This window comes from Sus scrofa, chromosome 14 (assembly GCF_000003025.6).
Source record: "Sus scrofa isolate TJ Tabasco breed Duroc chromosome 14, Sscrofa11.1, whole genome shotgun sequence".
Lineage (NCBI taxonomy): Eukaryota > Metazoa > Chordata > Mammalia > Artiodactyla > Suidae > Sus > Sus scrofa.
This window is the reverse complement of record NC_010456.5, coordinates 92,165,903-92,188,610: the sequence shown is the minus strand read 5'-3', so window position 1 is coordinate 92,188,610 and position 22,708 is coordinate 92,165,903. Positions and strand designations below refer to the sequence as shown.

At 40.7% G+C, this 22,708-nt stretch overlaps 1 pseudogene; it reads left to right on the top strand.

The window, feature by feature from the left end:
• LOC102167823 overlaps positions 1 to 22,708 on the top strand; it is a 196,995-nt pseudogene that overhangs the window by 1,216 nt on the left and 173,071 nt on the right.

Below are 22,708 nucleotides of genomic sequence, written 5' to 3'. Positions count from 1 at the left end.
TCTCATTTTCCACCCCACCCAATTTAGAGGGAGTGGCTCATAATTATGATCAGTGTCTTGCTCCTATCTTCCTTGGTTTTATTTTCCTGATAAAATATCAAATCTAGTTGAATCCAACTCCTTGCCTATTTCACACCTGTACCTGTGTAGCAGATGTGTCCTGAGAAAAATATGGCTCTGGTGATTGGTCTCACTTTCAGTTTATGACTGCTAAGGTCAAGTGGGCCGTCAGTGCTGCTCAATTATCCCATTACACTTTCTTAGTTCATTCATTCTCCTAAATGACTATCTCACAGTTTCTCGTCTTTCTTCAAGCCTCCAATAACTACTTCTCTCATCTCAATCACAGCTGATGACCCTTGCTTTCTCTGAGAAGAGAGAACTTTTATACCCTCACACAAGCACATCTGCCCACCTCTTTCCACTGGAGCCTATTTTTTCTACCTTCCATTCTGAATGAACCGCCCCAGTTTCTATTTAAGAAAACTTGGAGTTCCCATTGTAGCTCAGTAGGTTAAGAATCGGACATGGTATCCATGAAGATGCGGGTTCAATCCCTGGCCTCGCTTGGTGAATTAAGGATCTGGTGTTGCTGCAAGCTGTGATGTAGGTCTCAGATGTGGCTTGGATCCTGGGTTGCTGTGCCTGTGGTGTAGGCTGGGGGAGTGGGGAGGGGGAAAGAAAAGAAAGAAAACTCTCCGTTTGTACCCTGAATCTTATCCCCTTCCTCACACATGAGGGCATTCCCTTCTCTCTTCTGTGTTATCAATTTTCATTCTGTAAGAACTTGGGAGATCTTCATTTGGGGGCTATATCTTCTGTGTGTTAAGGTCTTGGGAGGAGCACTAGTCAGGGAGCATCTGAGTCCTTAAGTCTATCTGGGAAGCCCTTAGGAGACATGCAGAATTAAAGGTGGAGGCACTTCTCTTTCTTCCTGGGTGATCTGCTTTGGGCTCGTGGCCCAGTGTTCATCCTTGCCTATGAACAGCACTGTGCAGTAGGGGTTCTTCCTCATTCACTCTTCTTTTTTATTTTTTTTTAATTTTTAAAGAATTTTTTAATGTTTTTATTTTTTTTGTCTTTTTGCTATTTCTTTGGGCCGTTCCCGCGGCATATGGAGGTTCCCAGGCTAGGGGTCCAATCAGAGCTGTAGCCACCAGCCTACGTCAGAGCCACAGCAACGCAGGATCCGAGCCGCGTCTGCAACCTACACCACAGCTCACGGCAACGCCGGATCGTTAACCCACTGAGCAAGGGCAGGGACCGAACCCGCAACCTCATGGTTCCTAGTCGGATTTGTTAACCACTGTGCCACGACGGGAACTCCTCATTCACTCTTCTTAAAAGGAAGGCACAGAGGCTGTGAGAGAGAGGCAGTGACTTGCCCAAGGTCCTGCTACTACTAAATGGCAGAGCCAGTGTCCAAACCCAGCACCTTGGGTATTGAACTGGGTCACTTCCACTGTAGCACATTTTTCATCTCATCTTTTCAGCACATCACAGTTGGAACAGGTCAGGCTAGAGATGAGGAGAGGATTTTCTGTTGGACCCCTTGGGCCCCACCTCCCAGTCCAGCCTGCTGGGGTGATTGCTCCAACCCAGAAGTGCCCCAGACCAAGCTGCGTAGTGGCAGATGCAGACCTGGCCATGCTGGACTCCTGAGAAAGCTGGAGAAACCACAGTTAGAGCTGGAAAAGGGAGTCCAGGGCTCTTGTGTAGATTTGAGCCCTTTTTCAACCCGTTTGGCTCCTGACTGGAGCAGGGGCTCACAGAGCTCTTTCCTTCCAGATCTCTTGGATCTCTGAGTTACAAGAATGTCTGCAGCTCTATTATCTGACCTGTTACCAGGATGTCCTCAAAAACTGTAGAAATGGAGGTGATTGATTGGGAGAGTCTTGTTCAGCTCTCTTCACCTTTCAGACTGATAATTGAGGCCCAGAGAAAAGAGAATTGTTCAGGTGCACCCAGACAGGAGGGGAGAGAGGAGGGAAGTTAATCTCGCCCAGTAATGATGAGCTCTTGATGTTCCCTTGCTAGGGTCCAGGAAAGATGGCCGAAGGGCTAGAAAAACTCATCATTATAGTGCAAGTGCTGCTAGAAGCAACTCAGCATCATTCCTGCATTTTTATTTATTTATTTATTTATTTATTTTTTGCTTTTTAGGGCCACACCTGCAGTATATGGAAGTTCCCAGTCTAGGGGTCAAATCAAAGCTACAGCTGCCGGCCTACGCCATAGCCACAGCAACACTACAGGTCGTAGCTATGCCAGATCCTTAACCCACTGAGGATGGGTTGGTAGTCGGGTTTGTTACCACTGAGCCATGACAGGAGCTCCTCCTGCCCTTTTTCATTCAGGAGCACTCATTGAGTATATTCTGTGTATCTTGTCACAGGGATGCTGTTTCTCTTCAGAGTTCCACTTGCACTGGGGATAAGGAGAGTTTCAGTGGGTTTTCAGCATTATGAACCCTCTCTCTTCCCTCATCGGCCTCTTCTCCCTCATTGTGTGCCATTGCTACACTTCTCACCTTTATTCACACTCCACATGTTGACTTTCTGAAAGATGTTGGGCACAGCCAACTAAGGACACTAATGTGTAGATAACAACTTAAAATGTATCCTCTCAATCCAAGGATAAATGTGTCATACGGTATCCCTAAAGATCTAGAAATCTTTAAACAAAAATTGTGGCTTTTTAGATGTTACACTGGGATAATAGAGATTTGTTTTTTTTAACTCAGTGAATTTTATTGTAGCTATACAACCATCAGAGTTTTTGTTTTGTTTTTTTTTTTAAAGATCTATATGGGGCAAAGAGGCTTGGGTTGCCAGGTTTAGCAAATGAAAATACAATAATACAATATGCCTAGCTAAATTTGAATTTCAGATAAATGGTGAATAATTAAAAAAACAATAGGTGTCCTTGCAGTGTTTTTTTCCTGAAGTTCAGATGTCACTGGACATCCTGTATTTTATCTGGCAACCCTAGAGGAGGGGTATGCTTCCAGGAACTCCTTGACATATTCTAAGTGAGCAATTGCCTTCCTGTAGGCTAATCCAAAAGATGGGCTAAGCCCTGCCTTGAACTCAGTCAGCTCCCACAGAGAGAAAGGATCTGAAGCCAGCTGCCCAAAGGTCCTCAACAGGGGGAGTCCTGACCAGCCCCTTCTGGCTCACCCTGTCCTCTGTCTTCTCTCTTTTCCTTCATCTTCAGTGAAAATTCACACCTTCTCCATTTTAGGAGCCAAAACAGAGCAGCTAAAAACAGGGGCTGTGGATGAGACTGTCTGGATTTAAACAAAGCTTCTGCCAAAAGAAAACTGCACCATCGTGAACAAGTTTATCAGTCACTAAGCCCCGAGTTCCTCCTTCATAAAATGAAGCTCACAATACTTGTCCCTTTCAGGGAATTTATGTTGTGAGGACTGCTGTGAAGGACTTTATGAAATAATAACATGTGGAAGGTGCTTATCACTACGCTGGGCAATGAAAGTTAGCTGTGCTGTTCTCATTGACCTTTGGGTGGCAGTGGTTATTAGTGACATGCCTTTGGAGACAGAGGCACTATGGAGGATGTTTTGCCCCTGCTTTAGGTGTGTCTGCACTTGTGTTTGCTCTCTGTGGTGTCCCTCTCCTTGAATCTCTGACTTTTCATTTCTTTTATCTCAGTTCTCACAATAGTCCTGGGAAGTAGGCAAACAGATTAACTGTCTTGCACGTGAACAGACTGAGGCTACATTATTTAGCCTCTCTAAACCTTCCTCAACTGCTAAAACCAAGCAACAACCAATCAACCAACCAACTGACCAAGCAATAAAAGCAACAACAACAAAAAGTAGGGAGTAGGGAAAGATCCTTATGGCAGAAGAGTTTTTTAAAAAAATTATTTTGTTGAAGTATCATTGATTTACAAAGTTGTGTTGATTTCTGATGTACATCAAAGAGATTCAGGTATATATGTATATGTATATATACATTCTTTTTCTTTCTTTCTTTCTTTTTTTTTTTTTTTGATTTTTAGGTCCAAACCTGTGTAACGTGGAGGTTCCCAGGCTAGGGGTTGAATTGGAGCTGCAGCTGCCGGCCTGCACCACAGCCACAGCACTGTGGGATTTGGGCCGTGTCTCCAACCCTACACTACGGCCCACAGCAATGGCGGATCCCTAACCCACTGAGCAAGGCTAGGGATCGAACCTACAATCTTATGGTTCCTAGTTGGATTTGTTAACTGCTGAGCCACAACAGGAGCTTGCTACATTCTTTTTCATATTCTTTTCCATTATGGTTTGTCAGGATATTGAATATAGTTCCCTGTGCTGTACAGTATGACCTTGTTTAAACATCCTAAATAGGAGTTCCTGTTGTGGCTCAGTAGTTAACGAATCTGACTAGGAACTACGAGGTTTCAGGTTCTATCCTTAGCCTTGCTCAGTGGGTTAAGGATCTGGCATTGCCGTGATCTGTGGTGTGGGTTGCAGACTCAACTTGGATCCCACATTGCTGTGTCTGTTGTGTAGGCTGGCGGCTACAGCTCCAATTAGACCCCTAGCCTGTGAACCTCCATGTGCCACGGGAGTGGCCCTAGAAAAAGGCAAAAAGACCAAAAAAAAAAAAAATCCTAAATATACTAGTTTTTATTTGCTAATCCCAATCCTTAGCTCCCCCACCTCCCACCCCCTTGGCAACCATAAATATGTCCTCTATGTCTGAGTCTGTTTTTGTTTCACAGATAAGTTCATTTGGGTCATAGTTTAGATTTCACATATAAGTGATATCATACAGTATTTGTCTTTTTCTGACTTACTTCACTTAGTATGAGAATCTCTAGATCCATCCATGTTTCTGGCAGCAGAGTTTCTGAATCTCCAAAATCACTCATAAAAATGGGTTGAGTCACTAGAATAGGAGAGAAATATCCCACTGGACAATATCTTCAATGAAACCAGAGTCAGGGTCTCCTCTCAAATCCCAGAATAGGTCAAGTCAAACAACATCAGGCTTGAGCAACTATGCTGAGATAGTAAGGGTTATAGAACCCAGAACCCTGAAACTGCCAATAAATGGCCTACCCCCCAAAGAGGGGCGCCCCGCTCTGGTGGAATCATCAGCAAGAAGGTGAGAACACTGTTGAAACTGGGCTAAGGTTCCACAGATTCCTCTACAAGCTCCAGTTTGTGGACGAATCCATGAAACTGCAGGAAACTGAAAAAGCCAGGGCTCTCTGGAGAAATGACTGGTTCACAGCAAGTGTAGGGTTAGCCTGGGACAACTTGTCTGCCAGAGAGCAAGGAAGGATTAAAGATGATGACTATCACGTCCTGAGGAGCCAGGACCAATTTGAAGGGCTCCCCTATCTGATTCAAACAAACCAGGGACAAAAGAAATCTGTGAGGCATCTTAGGGAGATTTGAATATTGACTGGATATTAGATACTAAAGAATTTGTGGAGAAAATGGAAACTGAAGACCTACCAAATGAGAATAAACAAAGGCAACTTATTTATTCAGAGTTTACTAATGGCAAGGAAGTCAGCCACCATTATTTGCATTTTGGCAGAGACTCAAAGGCAGGCAGCCAAGTGGGAAACGTGGAAATGGCTTCAGGTGCACCATGTTTACAGGTTGTTGGTGAAGGGAAACTGGAGGGGGCCAACTAGAAGAGGAAATCTTATGTGATTGGTTAGGGGAGTATATTTGGTTTTCTCTGGGTGGTCCTAAGTTGGAAATGGGGGAAAAGTTTGGGATACTGCCGTTATTAATCAAGGCCAGACATTTTGTGGGTGATTGATAGTTTGGCTTCCTGGGCTGACTGCTAGAAATGGTGGTCTGACTTACAAGTCTGACTGATAGCAGGCTGGTTTTCTGGGCTAGTTACTGTAAAAAATGGGTTGGTTTGCTGGGCTGGTGGCTGCAGATTGTTTTTATATGTGGTCTTGCTATCATCCATTTGCATATTAACTCTCAAATCATTATTTATTTTTTTAAGTGTGACAATGGTACAGTGTAAAAAAATGAAATAAAATGACTCAAGTCAGGTACATACCTTACTATTAAATAATTCAGAAAACCAGGTGTGGGAGAAGATTGTATCAATCTAAAAGAAAATAGGCACTTTTTTTTGTTTTTTGTTTTTTTTAGGGCTGCACCTGCAGCATATGGCGGTTCCCAGGCTAGGGGTCCAATCAGGGCTGTAGCCGCCAGCCTGTGCTACAGCCACAGCAACACAGGATCCGAGCTGCATCTGTGACCTATACCACCGCTCATGGCAACACTGGATCCTTTAACCCACTTAGCAAGGCCAGGGATCGAACCTGTGTCCTCATGGATACTAGTCAGATTCCTTTCTGCTGAGCCACATGGGAACTCCAGCAAAATCTTGATATTGATTGGGCTTTCATCCAAAATAACTAGCTATCCTTATAAGAGGAAATACCATATGAGGACAGAGACACACAGGGAGAATGTAAGGCAAGGATTGATGGCGACCACTAGAACCTAGGAAGAGACAAGGAAAGAGTCTACCCAAAGTCTCAGGAGGAACCAACCCTGCTGACACCTTGGTTTAGTTCTTCTCCAGAACTGTGACAAAATTAATTTCTGTTGTTTAAGCATGTAATACTTTGTTAAGCAGCTGTAGGAAACTATTGTAATTACTATCTAATTTTACATTTCGCTACCCACGAAAGAAATTCTTTACCCATCAATAGTATCAATCTATTCCGTCTTCCCTCTTTCTACCAGCAACTGTATATCTATTTTTGTCTCTATGGAATTTGACATATTGGAATTTCATATAAGTGGAATCATACAGTATGTTGTATTTTGTGACTGTCTTCTTTAACTTAGTATTGTATTTTCGAAAGTTTATTGATTATCAGCATATATCAGTACTTCCTTTTATTGCCAAGTATTATTCCATTGTTTGGATATACCATATTTTGTTTATTTATTCACTAGCTGTATATTTGTGTTTTGTCCACTTTTGGCTGTAATGAATAACACTACTGTGTACACTCGCATACACATTTTTGTGTGGATGTATATTTTCATTGCTCTTTGTTAGGTATCTAGGAATGGAATCATAGTGTAATATAGTAACTCTCTATTTATTGTTTTGAGGAACTGCCAGCTTTTTCCAAAGTGGCTGGACTATTTTATGACTCTGCTATTAGTGAAGGAGGATTCTGATTTTTCCACATTCAGTGGTGTAATGCAGTTGGTATCTGAAGGTCTGAGAACTCAGAGAGTAAATGGCATGAGAGTTGGAGGCTGAAGGCCTGAGAAGGGGGGAATGGTATGCTGGCGTAAATCCCAGCGTGTGAAGTTCTGAGAAATAGAAGCTCTGATATCTGAGGATAGTAGAAGATGGATGTCTTAGCTCAAGTGGAGAGACCACTTCCTTCAGGTTTTGCATTGTATTTGCACCCTCAATAAATTGGATGTTGCCCACCTACATTAAGGAAGGCAGTCTGCTTTACTTAGTTCACCAATTCAAATGTTAATTTCTTCTGGAAACATCCTCACACATGGGTCCAGAAATAATATTTTACAAGCTATCTGGGTATCCCTTAGCTTAGTCACAGTGAAGCATAAAATTAGTCATCACAAATATGATTGGGCCTTTTCTTATGTCTTTAATATTCCAACTTAATTGACCTTTTGCTGTTCCTCAAATAGACTGAGCACATTCTCTGTAGGGGTTTTACATCTGCTATTTCATCTGCTTGAAACATACTTCCCACGGATATACTCTGTCTTGTTGCCTCACTTCCTTCAGACTCTGCTCATCAAAGAGGGCAGTTCTTAAGCTTTATGTTGAATAGGAATTCTCCTCCAATCTCTTTACCTTGCTTTTGTTTAATCTCTCTCTTCCTGCCCCCCCCCATTTGAATGTAAGTTCTTTGAGGGGGTAACATTATTTATTTTGTTCACTGTGTTAAAGGGAATTATTCTGACACTTGTTGATTCCTGCAAAGAAGACTTTATTCAAGACTATTGCAATAGGGAGAGAGCTTGAACTCAACTCACCAATACAATAGGGACAAGTGGGTATTTATAGCCAACTGGCAGGGTGAAGGGGGTCAATGGAAAATTACTAAGAAGAAACTGGTTAGGTATCAAGGGGATGGCAAGGGGAGAGAGGAGCTTGAAGAGATATCAAGAGTGGGGAAAATCTTGATGAACTGACTTAGCAGGATTCTTTGCTACAGTTGGACTCAGCAGGCCAAAGACAAGGTCTATATGAGAAAAGGAGTCACAGGATCCTGACTAAGATTTGGTCAAATCCTTGACAACTGCTTTATCCTTAGCATCTAGTACAGTGAGTGGCATATAGTGGGGCATTGGTTAGACATTGTTAGATTGATGAATAAATTCCCCATTCTGAGAAACTTTCTTTTAAATAAAAAGTACTAATTGAACAAAAGAGATACATTTTTCCATTCTAAGCTGTCAAATTTTGGTTTTATAAGCAGATTTTTTTTTTTCCCCTAGAAAGAAATACATTTGCTAAAACTGATTTCAATCTTACATCTTCTATGTCAGTTAAATGGTGAGAAAATTATTTTTAGTGTTCGGGTGCTATGCTTTCCTGACACGCTTTTTATTTGTTTGAAATCAAAACAAGATTGCTTGGGAACAAATGAACAAACCATAAACAGCTCCCCCAAAGTAACCTAAAACACATTTTGCAGATTCGAATCAGTTTCTATCAGTGGGTGCCAATCTTGGCTGAAATTTTTTTGTGTATTCTTTTTACTTTTATTTTTTTATTACTTCATGAATTTTATACATTTATAGGTGTACAACAATCATCACAACCAAATTTTATAGCATGCCCATCCCAAACCCTCAGTACATCCCCCCACTCCCCCAGTCTTGGCTGAATATTAAAATCACTTGGGAGCTTTAAAAAAATCCTGATACCAGGCCCGCACCTAACTATTCATGCTAAATTTATGGAGCAGGGACCAAGGTACTTTTCCAAGCTCCCCAGGTGATGCCAACATGAGCGTAGGAGGAAGAACCCGAGGCCCAGATCGTAGCCCAGACTACATTTCCCAGAGGCCGCAGCGGCCACTTCCGTTTCCGGTCTACCCCGCCTCCGCTTGAGTAGACGGGGGTATCAGCTTGCTCGCGTGTAGCGACGGTGAGCATTACTTTGGTTGGTCTGTTGTCTTCTGCAGGCGTGGCCTTGCGGCCCAGCTCCCCCAAGCGTGTTCGGCTGCCGCTGGGCTGAGGCGCAGAGACCTGATGCCCTCCTCCTTTCCTCGAAGAACGGATGGAAGGAGTAGCTTGGAGGGACTGGTAGTTCTGTGGCGGGGGGGGGGGGCAACCCTAGAAACTGTGCTGGTCCTCGTGACCGTCTGAAGGGTTAAAGGTTTGCGCCGAGACCCAGGGAAAGCCTCCAACGAGACTTTCCACCCATATTGGCGAAGGTCCCTGTCTGACTCACAGTTAGAACTTGGCCTGGAGCTTGCTTCAAGGCCTGACTCAAGGGAGGTGCTCCTTTCCCTTCCTGACTTTAACCACCTTCACCTGTCTGCTTTTGTGGGGCGTAGGGAGGGTAGTGGACTGTTCTCTCTCGGCGTGCAGAGAGGGAGCTCTAGCTAGTATAGGACATGGAGGGACTTCATCGTATTTCCTTTCTTCCCAGATTGGCTTACTCAGGATTCTTTGACCTTGCCTGGGAGAATAGGTCAGGAGACAGATGGCCCCAAGACCACCAAGAGCCCATATCCAGGCAAGTTTGATTTTTCCTTTTCCGGAGAGGTTGACATTGTCTCAGAGTGAAGTTGGGTTTATGCCTCTTTTTTGGAAGATGCTCTGCTCAGTGATTGGACCAAGCTGTCTTAGCCAGTCCTGGAGGTTCCCAGGCTAGGGGTCCAGAGGAAGGACCCCTTTTTCCACTGTCATCCCTTCATGTCCTCGCTACCCATTACAGAGTTATTCACCAAATAGATTATTGCTGTCTGTACTTTCTAGAGTGCTAAAAACTGAAAGGTACTTTGTGCATAAAGTATAGCTGTTACTTCAAAGACATTGCCAACTCAGAGAAGGTAAACAGACATGTCATAAAAAGACAGCAAGATAGAATACTCATCACACGGCCATGGTACAATGCTCTCTTGAACTTCAGGGGTCACCCTGTAGGGTAGGGTGGTGGTGTTAGTGGTATTGGTCATTAATGGTTCTTACTGAAGATAAATTTGCATAATTGCAGAATTTGAGGTGACTAGGGGAAGGTGCTACAGCATTAGTGAAGCCATTATGTTGGAACCGTGAATGAACAAGCCTCAGAGAAAGTTGGAAACATTCAGCATCTAGAATGCCAGGTTGGAATTTGCCTTTATCTCAGGGTTTTGAAGGACTTTGAGAGTTTGACAGGGAGTAATCAGCGTTTTCAAAGGAAGTAATAAATAGTTGAGTATTTACAAACTAAGAGTAACAGATATTTTTAAAAATTAAAGGTTACTCAGAGTTCCCGTCGTGGCTCAGTGGTTAACGAATCCGACTAGGAACCATGAGGTTGCGGGTTCGATCCCTGGCCTTGCTCAGTGGGTTAAGGATCCGGCGTTGCCGTGAACTGTGGTGTAGGCCACAGATGAGGCTCGGATCCTGCATTGCTGTGGCTCTGGCATAGGCCGGTGGCTACAGCTCTGATTCGACCCCTAGCCTGGGAACCTCCATATGCCATGCGAGTGACCTAAGAAATGGCAAAAAGACAAAAAAAAAAAAAAAAAAAAAAAAAAAAATTAAAGGTTACTCATATTCCTAATGAATCACATTATTTCATTTGAGACACCTTTGCATGTGTATTTTTTAGGTTTACCCATTTTTTTCCTTTTAACATGTCATAGCCATTTCTTCCAGTTTGCTCCATAGTCTCATTACCACTTTTTATAGCTCCTTTTTATTTTATTTTATTATTATTATTTTTTTGTCTTTTTGCCTTTTCTTGGGCTGCTCCCTTGGCATATGGAGGTTCCCAGGCTAGGGGTCCAATCGGAGCTGTGGCCACTGGCCTACGCCAGAGCCACAGTAAGGAGGGATCTGAGCCGTGTCTGCGACCCACATCACAGCTCACGGTAACGCCGGATCCTTAACCCACTGAGCGAGGCCAGGGACCAAACCCACAACCTCACGGTTCCCAGTCGAATTCGTTAAACGCTGTGCCATGATGGGAACTCCTATAGCTCCTTTTTAATATTTTGCACTCAGCTAGCCTGTGACTTTGAGCAAGTTCTTTTCAACTCTCTGAGACTTAGTATTCTTAGCTGAAAAATAGATACACTATATAGAGTTGTGGAAATTCAGAGAGATGATGTATATTTTAGGGCTCATCATTGTGCCTAGACATATTAAGTTTCCACTGGTATGAATGGCAGTTAATGAATATATATTTGTCTATGTAAATTCTAGGATAAAGCCAGTATTATTTTGTATGTCTTTCACTGTTTCTTTTCATTTGTTGAATGAGACATCCTTGAACATACCCACCTGTCAGGCAGTGTTTTAGGCTGAGGAGTCCCTGCCCTCCAAGCTCACATTATAGAGGATACTGACCATAAATCTAGACCTTTCCTGCCAGGTAATGAGAAATCCTGTGGAAAAAGAATAAAGTGGGTCATAGGATAGAAAGTAGAAGAGGATGGGAGAATAGGAAAAAAAAGACTTTCTGACGAGGTGCCATGGAAGCAAAGACCTACTAAGTGAGGGATGAGCCAACACCAGGCCCAGGGAAAGAAGCTTGTTAGGTGTATTGAAAGAACACAAAGAGGGCAGCGTGGATGTATTTATTGTGAGGGGTCACTATTCACTTCACTTTCCAGCTTTTCATCTTTAATATTTCGTTCCTCTGAAGCAAGTCTGCTTTCTGAGCATGTCATATATACTTTCCCCATTGGAAAAATTCACTGTGTCCCACTTCCCTCCGTGTAAACAATCTGAACTATCAGAAGCTGACTTTTGAATGCCTTGCTTTCCTTCTTCACTGAGGCTTTCCTGGCTCCCCACCTCAAGGGCAAGGGAGTCAGTGGTTCCTGGATGTGCAGGATTGGGTTTGATTTTATAGGGATCACTGGTATTTGGGGCTGTGGCTGTGGCCTTTACCCAGATTGAAGAAAGACACCTGGATGCTGCTCAGCTGGCCCTGTATGGGGATGTGGTGCTGGGGAACAATGGGAATCTGGTGTCCATGGGTAAGGATTTCTTTCTCTTTGGGTCAAAATTGGTCTGCTGGGTAACTGTGCATTTTCACAAGGTTAATGATTTGTGATATTTAAACTCTTGTTTGTTTTTATCACAAGTTTAGAGGCTGGAGTTGATGCTCCTTCCACCCCTTAGAAAGATCAGAGCCTTGCAGTTTAAGGTGTGCAGCTTTGTGTGCAGTCTAGCCCAGTTCTCTAAATTTTGCATGTCAGAATTCATCTGCCATGAACAATAGGAGTTTCCTGTCCTGAAGGAGGGCTGGTTTTCTGAGTTTTCCTTCTATATTTCTATAACTGACTTGGATGTCTAGATATCATCCTCTAGGCCTTCCTGATATATCCATGCTCTTTGTAGACCCTCCACAGTCTCAAGTTGTCTACAAAGTTGGTTTTATTTCTAATTAAATAAATTTGGGATAATTCCTTTTGCTCATAACCATAGTCACATTCCCCCCCTTTTTTTTTCTTTCCCCCTGTGTGAACAGGGCTTCTCTCTCCCCAACTGAAGCTGATCACCCAGTTGTAGCAAGGTGCAGAGCCATGGATGGAAGTACAAGAGGTTTTGTCAGATACTCTGCAGGTGAGTGAGTCAGGAGCTCCATGCTCAGAACAATGAGCTCCTTGGTCAGGAGGCTCATCTTACAGAGCCCATGTCTCCGCAGAAGGTCAGTGACAGTTGACACTAGCTTTCTCTTTTTAACATCATCCTTATGTCTGATGACTTGCTATTTTTCTTATTCTTTCTACTCCTGCTCCCTTCCACGGGCCTCAGGCCTATGACTTCTCACCCTGAAATCAGTCTCTTGATGTGTTTTTTCCCCTTCTCATTTTCAGGCACTTGTCAGGTTACACATTGTTTCTACCTTCTGTCCATGTTCAGTGCCTTCCAAAGTCTCCCATGATTAGCTTGATGAATGGCTGTTTAACCCTTTCTGGTTTTAATATCCATATTCCTGATTATACAGTGGGGCCAGTGACAGATTCCAATTATAAGCATAATTTTCTGACTATCAGATAATTACTAATTTTGGCAAAGAAACTGATGGAGAGGCATTTTCTTCCCTCCCCTGCCCCTTGCCTGCCCTGTCTTCCTTCTTTTATTTCTTTTCTGTTGTCATTTGCTCTTGGCTCTAACTTTTTTCTGTGTATACTTTGTATAAATTTATGTATGTCACTTTCTTTATGTCATCATTCATTTCTAAGTCTTTAAATGTGGTTATTTCTCTCACCTAAAATATTTATCCTGCCAGTATTCCTCTTTTAAAACTTGAACTGTCATTTTGCCTATCTCATCTTCAAGGAAACATTTATAACTATATTAACCCATGATAGATAATCTTGCTTAACCCGGGTTTTTGTCTTTTAAATCTCTAAATTATTCTTTTTAAAAATTGAAGTATAATAGATATATAGCATTATGTTTCAGGTGTACAACATAATGATTTAATATTCTTATATATTGTGAAGTCATTACCACAATATGTCTGGTTAACACGTCACCATACATAGTTACAAAATTTATTTCTTATGATGAGAATTTTTAAGGTTAACTCTCTTAGCAACTTACAGATATGCAATACAGTATTAACTAGAGTTACCATGTTTTATGTTACATCACCATGACTTATTTATTTTATAACTGGAATTTTGTGTGTGTATGTGTGTTTTAATGCTTCTAAGTAATTCTCTTTGTTCTCACTATGTGGAACATTTCCCCCTAAATGGTAGTGTAAATTCTTTGTACAGTAACAGTAGTGACTCAGTTGTTTCTTATGCTTTAGTTTTTCTGCTTTTGGTATTGTGTTGGAATGGTTATATGTTGTTATAAAAGGAGGTATTTAATCTCCCTCTTTTATTAAGAAATTTTTGTTCTTTTAAATTAAGCATGGATATTGAATTTTATCAAATGCCTTTTCAGTGCAAATAGAGGTGATGTTTGTCTTTTCCCTTTGATCTGTTAATAGGGTAAATTTTATTCCTAATTATCTTAATAACTTTTCATTCTCAGTAGAACCCCAGTTGGTGAATGGCATATTACATTATTATTTTAACATGTCAGTAGATGATTCCTTTGCTAATCTTTTATTTATGTTTTTGCATTAATACTTACAAGAAATTTGTTTAGATTTTTCTTTTCATTGGGCCATTTTCATTGAGTTTTGATTTAAATTTTGTAGTAATTTTTGTGAAAATTTTGAACCCTTCTTACACATAGCAGTGGTTCCCTGAAGGTTTGGGTGCTTTTTTTTTTTTTAACTTGTTTTTTATGGTAGGGAGTAGGGGAGAGGAATTGGGGGGTAGTTCTTTAAAAGTATTTTGTCTTATATAAAACTTGGCTGAGTAGATTTTTGCTCTCTCTGAAAACAGTTTTGGTAATCAGCAATTTCTTGGGATTCTTGTCGTGGCTCAGCACTTACGAACTTGACTAGTATCCATGAGGATGCAGGTTCAATCCCTGTTGTTGCTCAATGGGTCAAGGATCTGGTGTTGCTGTGAGCTGTGGTGTAGGTTGCAGATATGGCTCGGATCCCACATTGCTGTGGCTGTGGTATAGGCTGGCAGCTGTAGCTCTGATATGATCCCTAGCCTGGGAATCTCCATATGCTGTGGTGCAGCCCTAAAAAAAAAAGACAGAAAACCCCCCCAAACAAAAAACAATTTCCTAAAAAAATTATCTGGTAATTAAATTTCTCAAATTTATCTGCATAGTATTGAACCAAGTAGGCTTTTATGATTCTACATTTATCCTTTACATTTGTGGCTACTTGTATTTTTATTTATTTATTTATTATTTTGGGTTTTTTTTTTTTTTTTTTTTTTTTTTTTTTGGTCTTTTTGCCTTTTCTGGAGCCTCTCCCGCGGCATATGGAGGTTCCCAGGCTAGGGGTCTAATCAGAGATGTAGACGCCAGCCTACACCAGAGCCACAGCAACTGGGAATCCAACCCACGTCTGTGACCTACACCACAGCTCATGGCAACGCCGGATCCTTAACCCACTGAGTGAGGCCAGGTGTTGAATGAACTCTCAACCTCATGGTTCCTAGTTGGATTCGTTAACCACTGCGCCACTACAGGAACTCCCCATTTGTGGGTATTTTTATTGTGTATGTTCATGGTTACTTTCTTATGATTTCTTTCTTTCTTTTCTTTTTTTTTTTTTTTAACAATGCAAGTAACAGACTGGAATTTATTGACATATTATCACTATATATGATGGCTGAATTCATTTCATTTAAATTTACAGAGTTGTCAAGCTTGTGATAATTTTAGGTGATAATCTCATCTCACTGTGATAATGACTACAACATGAGGGCTTGAAAATTGTCAAGGCTCCAATAATACATCAGTCACTCACATGAAGCAGTCTTTTCCCAAGGAAACACATGGACATTTATTCTTCATTGAAAAAATAGCTATTGAACAACTGCTTTGTCCCATATTGAGTACAAAGGTGTCAATAAGAACTGAGAAATCTCTGTGTTCAAGTTCATATCTTTACATCAAGCCAGGTTCAAACCTTTGTAATTTTCTAAGATGAAAATTGGAAAAGGGCGCAAAGTACGAGGCACCTCTTAAAAAGAATATGAAACTCTTTACATTTGAAGATAATTACTGAACCTATGCCATGGGCTTTCAGTGTGGTTTGCTGTACCCTACCTGTTTTGAGTCACTTAGAATCCCCTGTTATAAAAAATGTCTAATCCAGGCTTCCAAGCCAGTGTTGATAATTTCAGGCACTGTCCCAAGGGTTTTAAACACACTTTCTTTTTTTTTTTTATTTTTTAATTTAATTTATTTTATTTTTTTTATTTTCCCACTGTACAGCAAGGGGGTCAGGTTATCCTTACATGTATACATTGCAATTACAGTTTTTCCCCCACCCTTTCTTCTGTTGCAACATGAGTATCTAGACATAGTTCTCAATGCTATTCAGCGGGATCTCCTTGTAAATCGATTCTAGGTTGTGTCTGATAAGCCCAAGCTCCCGATCCCTCCCACTCCCTCCCCCTCCCATCAGGCAGCCACAAGTCTCTTCTCCAAGTCCATGATTTTCTTTTCTGAGGAGATGTTCATTTGTGCTGGATATTAGATTCCAGTTATAAGTGATATCATATGGTATTTGTCTTTGTCTTTTGGACTCATTTCACTCAGTATGAGATTCTCTAGTTCGATCCATGTTGCTACAAATGGCATTATGTCATCCTTTTTTATGGCTGAGTAGTATTCCATTGTGTATATATACCACCTCTTCCGAATCCAATCATCTGTCGATGGACATTTGGGTTGTTTCCATGTCCTGGCTATTGTGAAGAGTGCTGCAATGAACATGTGGGTGCATGTGTCTCTTTTAAGTAGAGCTTTGTCCGGATAGATGCCCAAGAGTGGGATTGCAGGGTCATATGGAAGTTCTATGTATAGATTTCTAAGGTATCTCCAAACGGTTCTCCATAGTGGCTGTACCAGTTGACATTCCCACCAGCAGTGCAGGAGGGTTCCCTTTTCTCCACAGCCCCTCCAGCACTTGTTATTTGTGGATTTATTAATGATGGCCATTCTGACTGGTGTGAGGTGGTATCTCATGGTAGTTTTGATTTGCATTTCTCTTATAATCAGCGATGTTGAGCATTTTTTCATGTGTTTGTTGGCCATCTGTATATCTTTTTTGGAGAAAGGTCTATTCAGGTCTTTTGCCCATTTTTCCATTGATTGATTGGTTTTTTTGCTGTTGAGTTGTATAAGTTGCTTATATATTCTAGAGATTAAGCCCTTGTCAGTTGCATCATTTGAAACTATTTTCTCCCATTCTGTAAGTTGTCTTTTTGTTTTCTTTTTGGTTTCCTTTGCTGTGCAAAAGCTTTTCAGTTTGATGAGGTCCCATGGGTTTATTTTTGCTCTAATTTCTATTGCTTTGGGAGACTGACCTGAGAAAATATTCATGATGTTGATGTCAGAGAGTGTTTTGCCTATGTTTTCTTCTAGGAGTTTGATGGTGTCCTGTCGTATATTTAAGTCTTTCAGCCATTTGGAGTTTATTTTTGTGCATGGTGTGAGGGTGTGTTCTAGTTTCATTGCTTTGCATGCAGCTGTCCAGGTTTCCCAGCAATGCTTGCTGAATAGACTTTCTTTTTTGCATTTTATGTTCTTGCCTCCCTTGTCAAAGATTAATTGACCATAGGTGTCAGGGTTTATTTCCGGATTCTCTATTCTGTTCCATTGGTCTGTCTGTCTGTTTTGATACCAGTACCACACTGTTTTGATGACTGTGGCTTTGTAACATTTCTTGAAGTCTGGGAGACTTTCTTATGATTTCTTACATTATTTATTTGCTTTTTTTTTTTCCATTCCCCCCCCTTCATTAGCTCTATTTTCTTTTTCTCTTTATTTATTTGGCTGTACCCTCAGCATGTGGAAGTTCCCAGGCCAGAAATCGAACCCTTGCCACAGCAGCACCCAAGCCACTGCAGTGACAATGCCAGATTCTTAACTCACCGTGCCACAGGGAACTCCCAGCTCTAGTTTATTTTTAAAAGAACCCTCAGATGTATTTATTGGTGTCACTGTTTTCTGTTTTTTTACTCTTTAATTCCTTCCCCCACCTTAGGTTTATTTACTTTTTCTAATCTTTTACAGTTGATTCATTAATCAATTAATTTATAGATTTTTCTTTCCTGTTTGTATAATATCAACATTTAAATCCATAAACTTTTGTTTGTGCAGTGTTTTGGTTGTATTCAGTAGATGCTTATATGTAGTTTTTAATTATTATTTTTTACATATTTTGCAATTTGCATTTTGATTACTCTCATCAAAGTATTAAGAGAGTCATAAGCTAGCTTTGCTTTTTCTTTCTTAAAACCCTTTTAAAATTCGACATAAGGATTCCTGCTTGTGGCGCAGTGGGATCTGTGGTGTTTCTGTAGTACCAGGACACAGGTTCGATACCCAGCCTGGCGCAGTAGCTTAAAGGATCCAGCGTTGCTGCAACTGCAGCTCAGATCTGACCCCTGGCCCAGGATCTCCATATGCTGTGTGGCAGCCAAAAAAAAAAAAAAAAGAAAAAAAATAACACCTATACGGAAGAGTTGATTTTATGTATATATGTTTTGTTTTATTTAATTTTAATTTTTTTTTTTTTTTTGGTCTTTCGTCTTTTTAGGGCTACACTTGCAGCATATGGAGATTCCCAGGCTAGGGGGCTAATTGGAGCTGTAGCTGCCAGCCTACACCACAGTCACAGCAATGTGGGATCTGAGCCATGTCTGCAACCTACACCATAGCTCACGGCAACGCTTAACCCACTGAGCGAGGCCAGGGATTGAACCTGTGTCCTAATGGATATTAGTTGGGTTCTTTAACCACTGAGCCACAATGGGAACTCAGGATTTTATGTATGTCTATTTTGAATTGGAGTTTTTGAAATGAATATGTAACTAGTACTCAGGTCAGGAAATAGTGAAACACAAAGTACTGAAAACTGAAAAAAAAAAAAAAGAGAAAAACTGATAGTACTGTATTAAATCATATCTTGATTCCTCCCAATCATTAGCCACACTCTTTTCTTTCCCCGGCACTAAAACTAATTAATTTTGGGCTGTTGTCATATATGTGTGTGTGTGTGGTTTTTTTTTTTTTTTTTTCCCCACAGCCATGACATATGGAAGTTCCCCAGGCCAGGGATCAAATCCAAGCTTCGATTGTGATCTGCTCCACAGATGTGGCAGGGCCAGATCCTTAACCCACTGCACTGGGCTGGGGATTGAACCTCACAACTCAGCATTGACCTAGGCTGCTGCAAAGACAACATTGGATCCTTTGTTGATTATATATATGGTATTACCCTTCTCTCTGTGATTTGCTTTTGATGAAAGGCACTTCTAATTTTAATGAGCTCTATTTTATTAATCTTTTCCTTTCTTGTCATTGTGGTTTTTGTACTGTTTAATGAATCTTTTATTTTCTCAAGTTCATGGAGATATTTCGCGTTAACTTTTAGAAGCTTTTTATTGCTCATCTTTTAAATTTATATTCACCATCATCTTATAATTGATTTTGTCCATGGTATGAGGTAGGGTTCATGTTTATTCCTCCCTGCCCCCAGTGTGCCAATGTAGTCTTTTTGTCACTGCACTGCGAAGCTACTTTTGTCATAGAATGTATATCCATAAGAGTGCCTTTCTCTTCATATGACTGACTTTCCTCCATCTACCATCTCTAGCTTAATAATTGCGCATTAAATATATAATCTCATCAAAGGCCATTTGAAGGATCTGGGCTGTTTATTACCAGACTTCACCTCCAACCTGCACTTCCTTAAAAAAATAAGTCCTGGAGTTCCTGTTGTGGCACAGTGGAAACGAATCTGACTAGGAACCATGAAGTTGTGGGTTTGATCCCTGGCCTCGCTCAGTGGGTTAAGGATCTGGTGTTGCTATGAGCTGTGGTGTAGTTGCAGACGTGGCTCAGATCCTGCGTTGTTGTGAGTGTGGCATAGGCCGGCAGCTGTAGCCCCGACTGAACCCCTAACCTGGGAACCAGTGTGGCCTTAAAAAAAAAAAAAAGTCCTAGTATCTGATGTATGGAACTTCTCATTAGACTAATAAATATAAATGTAAATATAAATGTACACACACTATATACATATATATATAAAGATAAATGTGTATGTATCTTTGTGTGTTTAGATAGATACAATTTTTATGAGAAAGCATTCAGTAAAAGAATTGATTGGTGATTGGTGATTTATTGCAGATTGGTTCCATTTGTTTTTCAGACTGTCCTTGTTAGAATCATTTTGCATGTTTTCTTTTGGACCTTGTATCTGTATTTTGTAAACAGCTGGAGAACAATCACATAGTTCACCTTTTGATTGATATTTTTTTTAGATAAGTTAAAAAACTTATAGTAAAATCTTGTTGACCTGAGAACTATTTTAGTTCCTTAAATATTTTTATTTTTTTCTTTGAGCGATTAAATGTTGATTCTTTTCTAAATTCTCACAGAGGAATGTTATCCTCAAGTTCTTGGAGATGTTACAGTGTTGCATTACAATGTTCACTAATGTACCACCCTCTAGGAACCTGTGCTGGTGATCCCAGCTTGTGTTGTGATACTTGGTTTTCTCCCTAAAGTTGTATTTATCCTCAGATCCTTATCTCTTTTCTTTATTGGTATTTCTTTTGTTACCTTCCAAACTTGCCAACTTCTTAGATGCTCCTTGTATTCTTTAAATACAATATTTATAACTTCCTTCCATTTCTTTAGATCTTACTTACTTCTCTCATCTTTAGTCTTTCCATCTTTTCTTATCAAAAATGACATGTGGGATGAATTAATTTTATATAAATTTTAATTGTATAAAATAGAACATTATTTTTTATCCCTGTGCAGCTCTCATTTTCAGTATTTCAACAAGAGAACATTTGAATATCTTAAAATTTTTCTTTCAGTCTAGGAGTACATATTTGTCTTTTTTTTTTGTCCTTATAGGACTGCAGCTGAGGCATATGGAGGTTCCCAGGCTAGGGGTCTAATTGGAGCTGTAGCTGCCAGCCTACGCCACAGCCACAGCAATGCCAGATCAGAGCCATGTCTAAAACTTATACCACAGCTCACGGCAATGCCGGATCCTTAACCGATGGGGCAAGGCCAGGGATCGAGCCCGCAACCTTGTGATTCCTAGTCGGATTCATTTCCGCTGCACCATGATGGGAACTCCTGGGAGTACATATTTGAAATGAAGTTGTTAGCACTAAAGCAAAATACTTCTGAGAGATATAATTTGGGAGAGCAAACAAAAAATGTCATGATGGAAAATGGCTTGGATTGGAAAGGCAGAAGCTATGCAGAGAAGACACACTATAAATGTGAGGAATGTGGGGAAGTTTTCAAATATCATTCCTTCTTTTTTAGTCACCAGAGAAATCATACTGGTGAGAAACCCCATAAATGTAAAGAATATGGGGATAGCCTTTGTGAGCAGCTCATCCCTTTTAAATCATCATAAAATTTACATAGGCAAAAAATCTTATAGATGTGTTAAATGTGCAAAATTTCTCAGGAAACACTCAACATTTGTTAATCATCAGAAAATTCATTCCAGAGGGAAACCTCATGAATGCAATGAATGTGGAAAAGGTTTCAGAAAGAGTTCTGTCCATTTAAGTCACCAGAGAATTCATACTAGTCAGAAACTCCAAATGCAAGGACTGTGGGAAAGCCTTTGCTCAGAATTCAGGCCATGTTCATCACGTGAAAGTATATAGTGGAAAGAAGTCTTTTAAATATAATGAATGTGGGAAAGCTTTTGGGGATAATTCAACTGTGTTGGAACATCAGAGAATATTTATGTGTAAGGAATGTGGAAAAGCCTTTAGGAATAGCTCAAGTCTTAACCATTCATCAAAGAAAGCATACAGGAGAGAAGAAACCTTCTCAGTGCAGTAAATGTGGAAAATTTTTCAGGTGTAGCTTGTCCTTTGCTGGGCATCAGAAAACTCATAATGGAGGAGTTCCCGTCGTGGCGCAGTGGTTAACAAATCCGACTAGGAACCATGAGGTTGCGGGTTCGGTCCCTGCCCTTGCTCAGTGGGTTAACGATCCGGCGTTGCCGTGAGCTGTGGTGTAGGTTGCAGACGCGGCTTGGATCCCGCGTTGCTGTGGCTCTGGCGTAGGCCGGTGGCTACAGCTCCGATTCAACCCCTAGCCTGGGAACCTCCATATGCCGTGGGAGCGGCCCAAGAAATAGCAGCAACAACAACAAAAAAAGACAAAAGACAAAAAAAAAAAAAGAAAACTCATAATGGAAATATACGCTATCAATGTAATGACTGTGGGTAAATGTTTATGAAGAATACAATCCTTATTTTATTTTTTACTATATGATTTATATTTTATTTAAAATTGACTGGAAGAAAAAACATCAAAATAACAAAACCGGTGGAATTACAGGAACTTTTTTTTGGGTGAACTATTAATTTACAATTTACATTGTAATTAACCCCCAAACTTTTTTTCAATTTCTTTATATGTATATTTTTTCTACTGCATAGTATGGTGACCCAGTTACACATACATGTATACATTTTTTTTCTTCACATTATCATGTTCCATCATAAGTGACCAGATGTAGTTCCCAGTGCTACATAGCAGGATCCCATTGCTAATCCATCGCTAAGGCAACATTCTGCATCTATTTACCCCAGGCTCCCAGTCCCTCCCACTCCCTCCCCTTCCCCCTTGGCAACCACAAGTCTGTTCTCCAAGTCCATGATTTTCTTTTCTGTGGAAAGGTTCCTTTGTGCCATATATTAGATTCCAGATATAAGTGATATCATATGGTATTTGTCTTTCTCACTTACTTCACTCAGGATGAGAATCTCTAGTTCCATCCATGTTGCTGCAAAGGGCATTGATTTTGTTCTTTTTTATGGCCGAGTAGTATTCCATTGTGTATATATATCACCTCTTCCTGATCAGATCATCCACCAGTGGCCATTT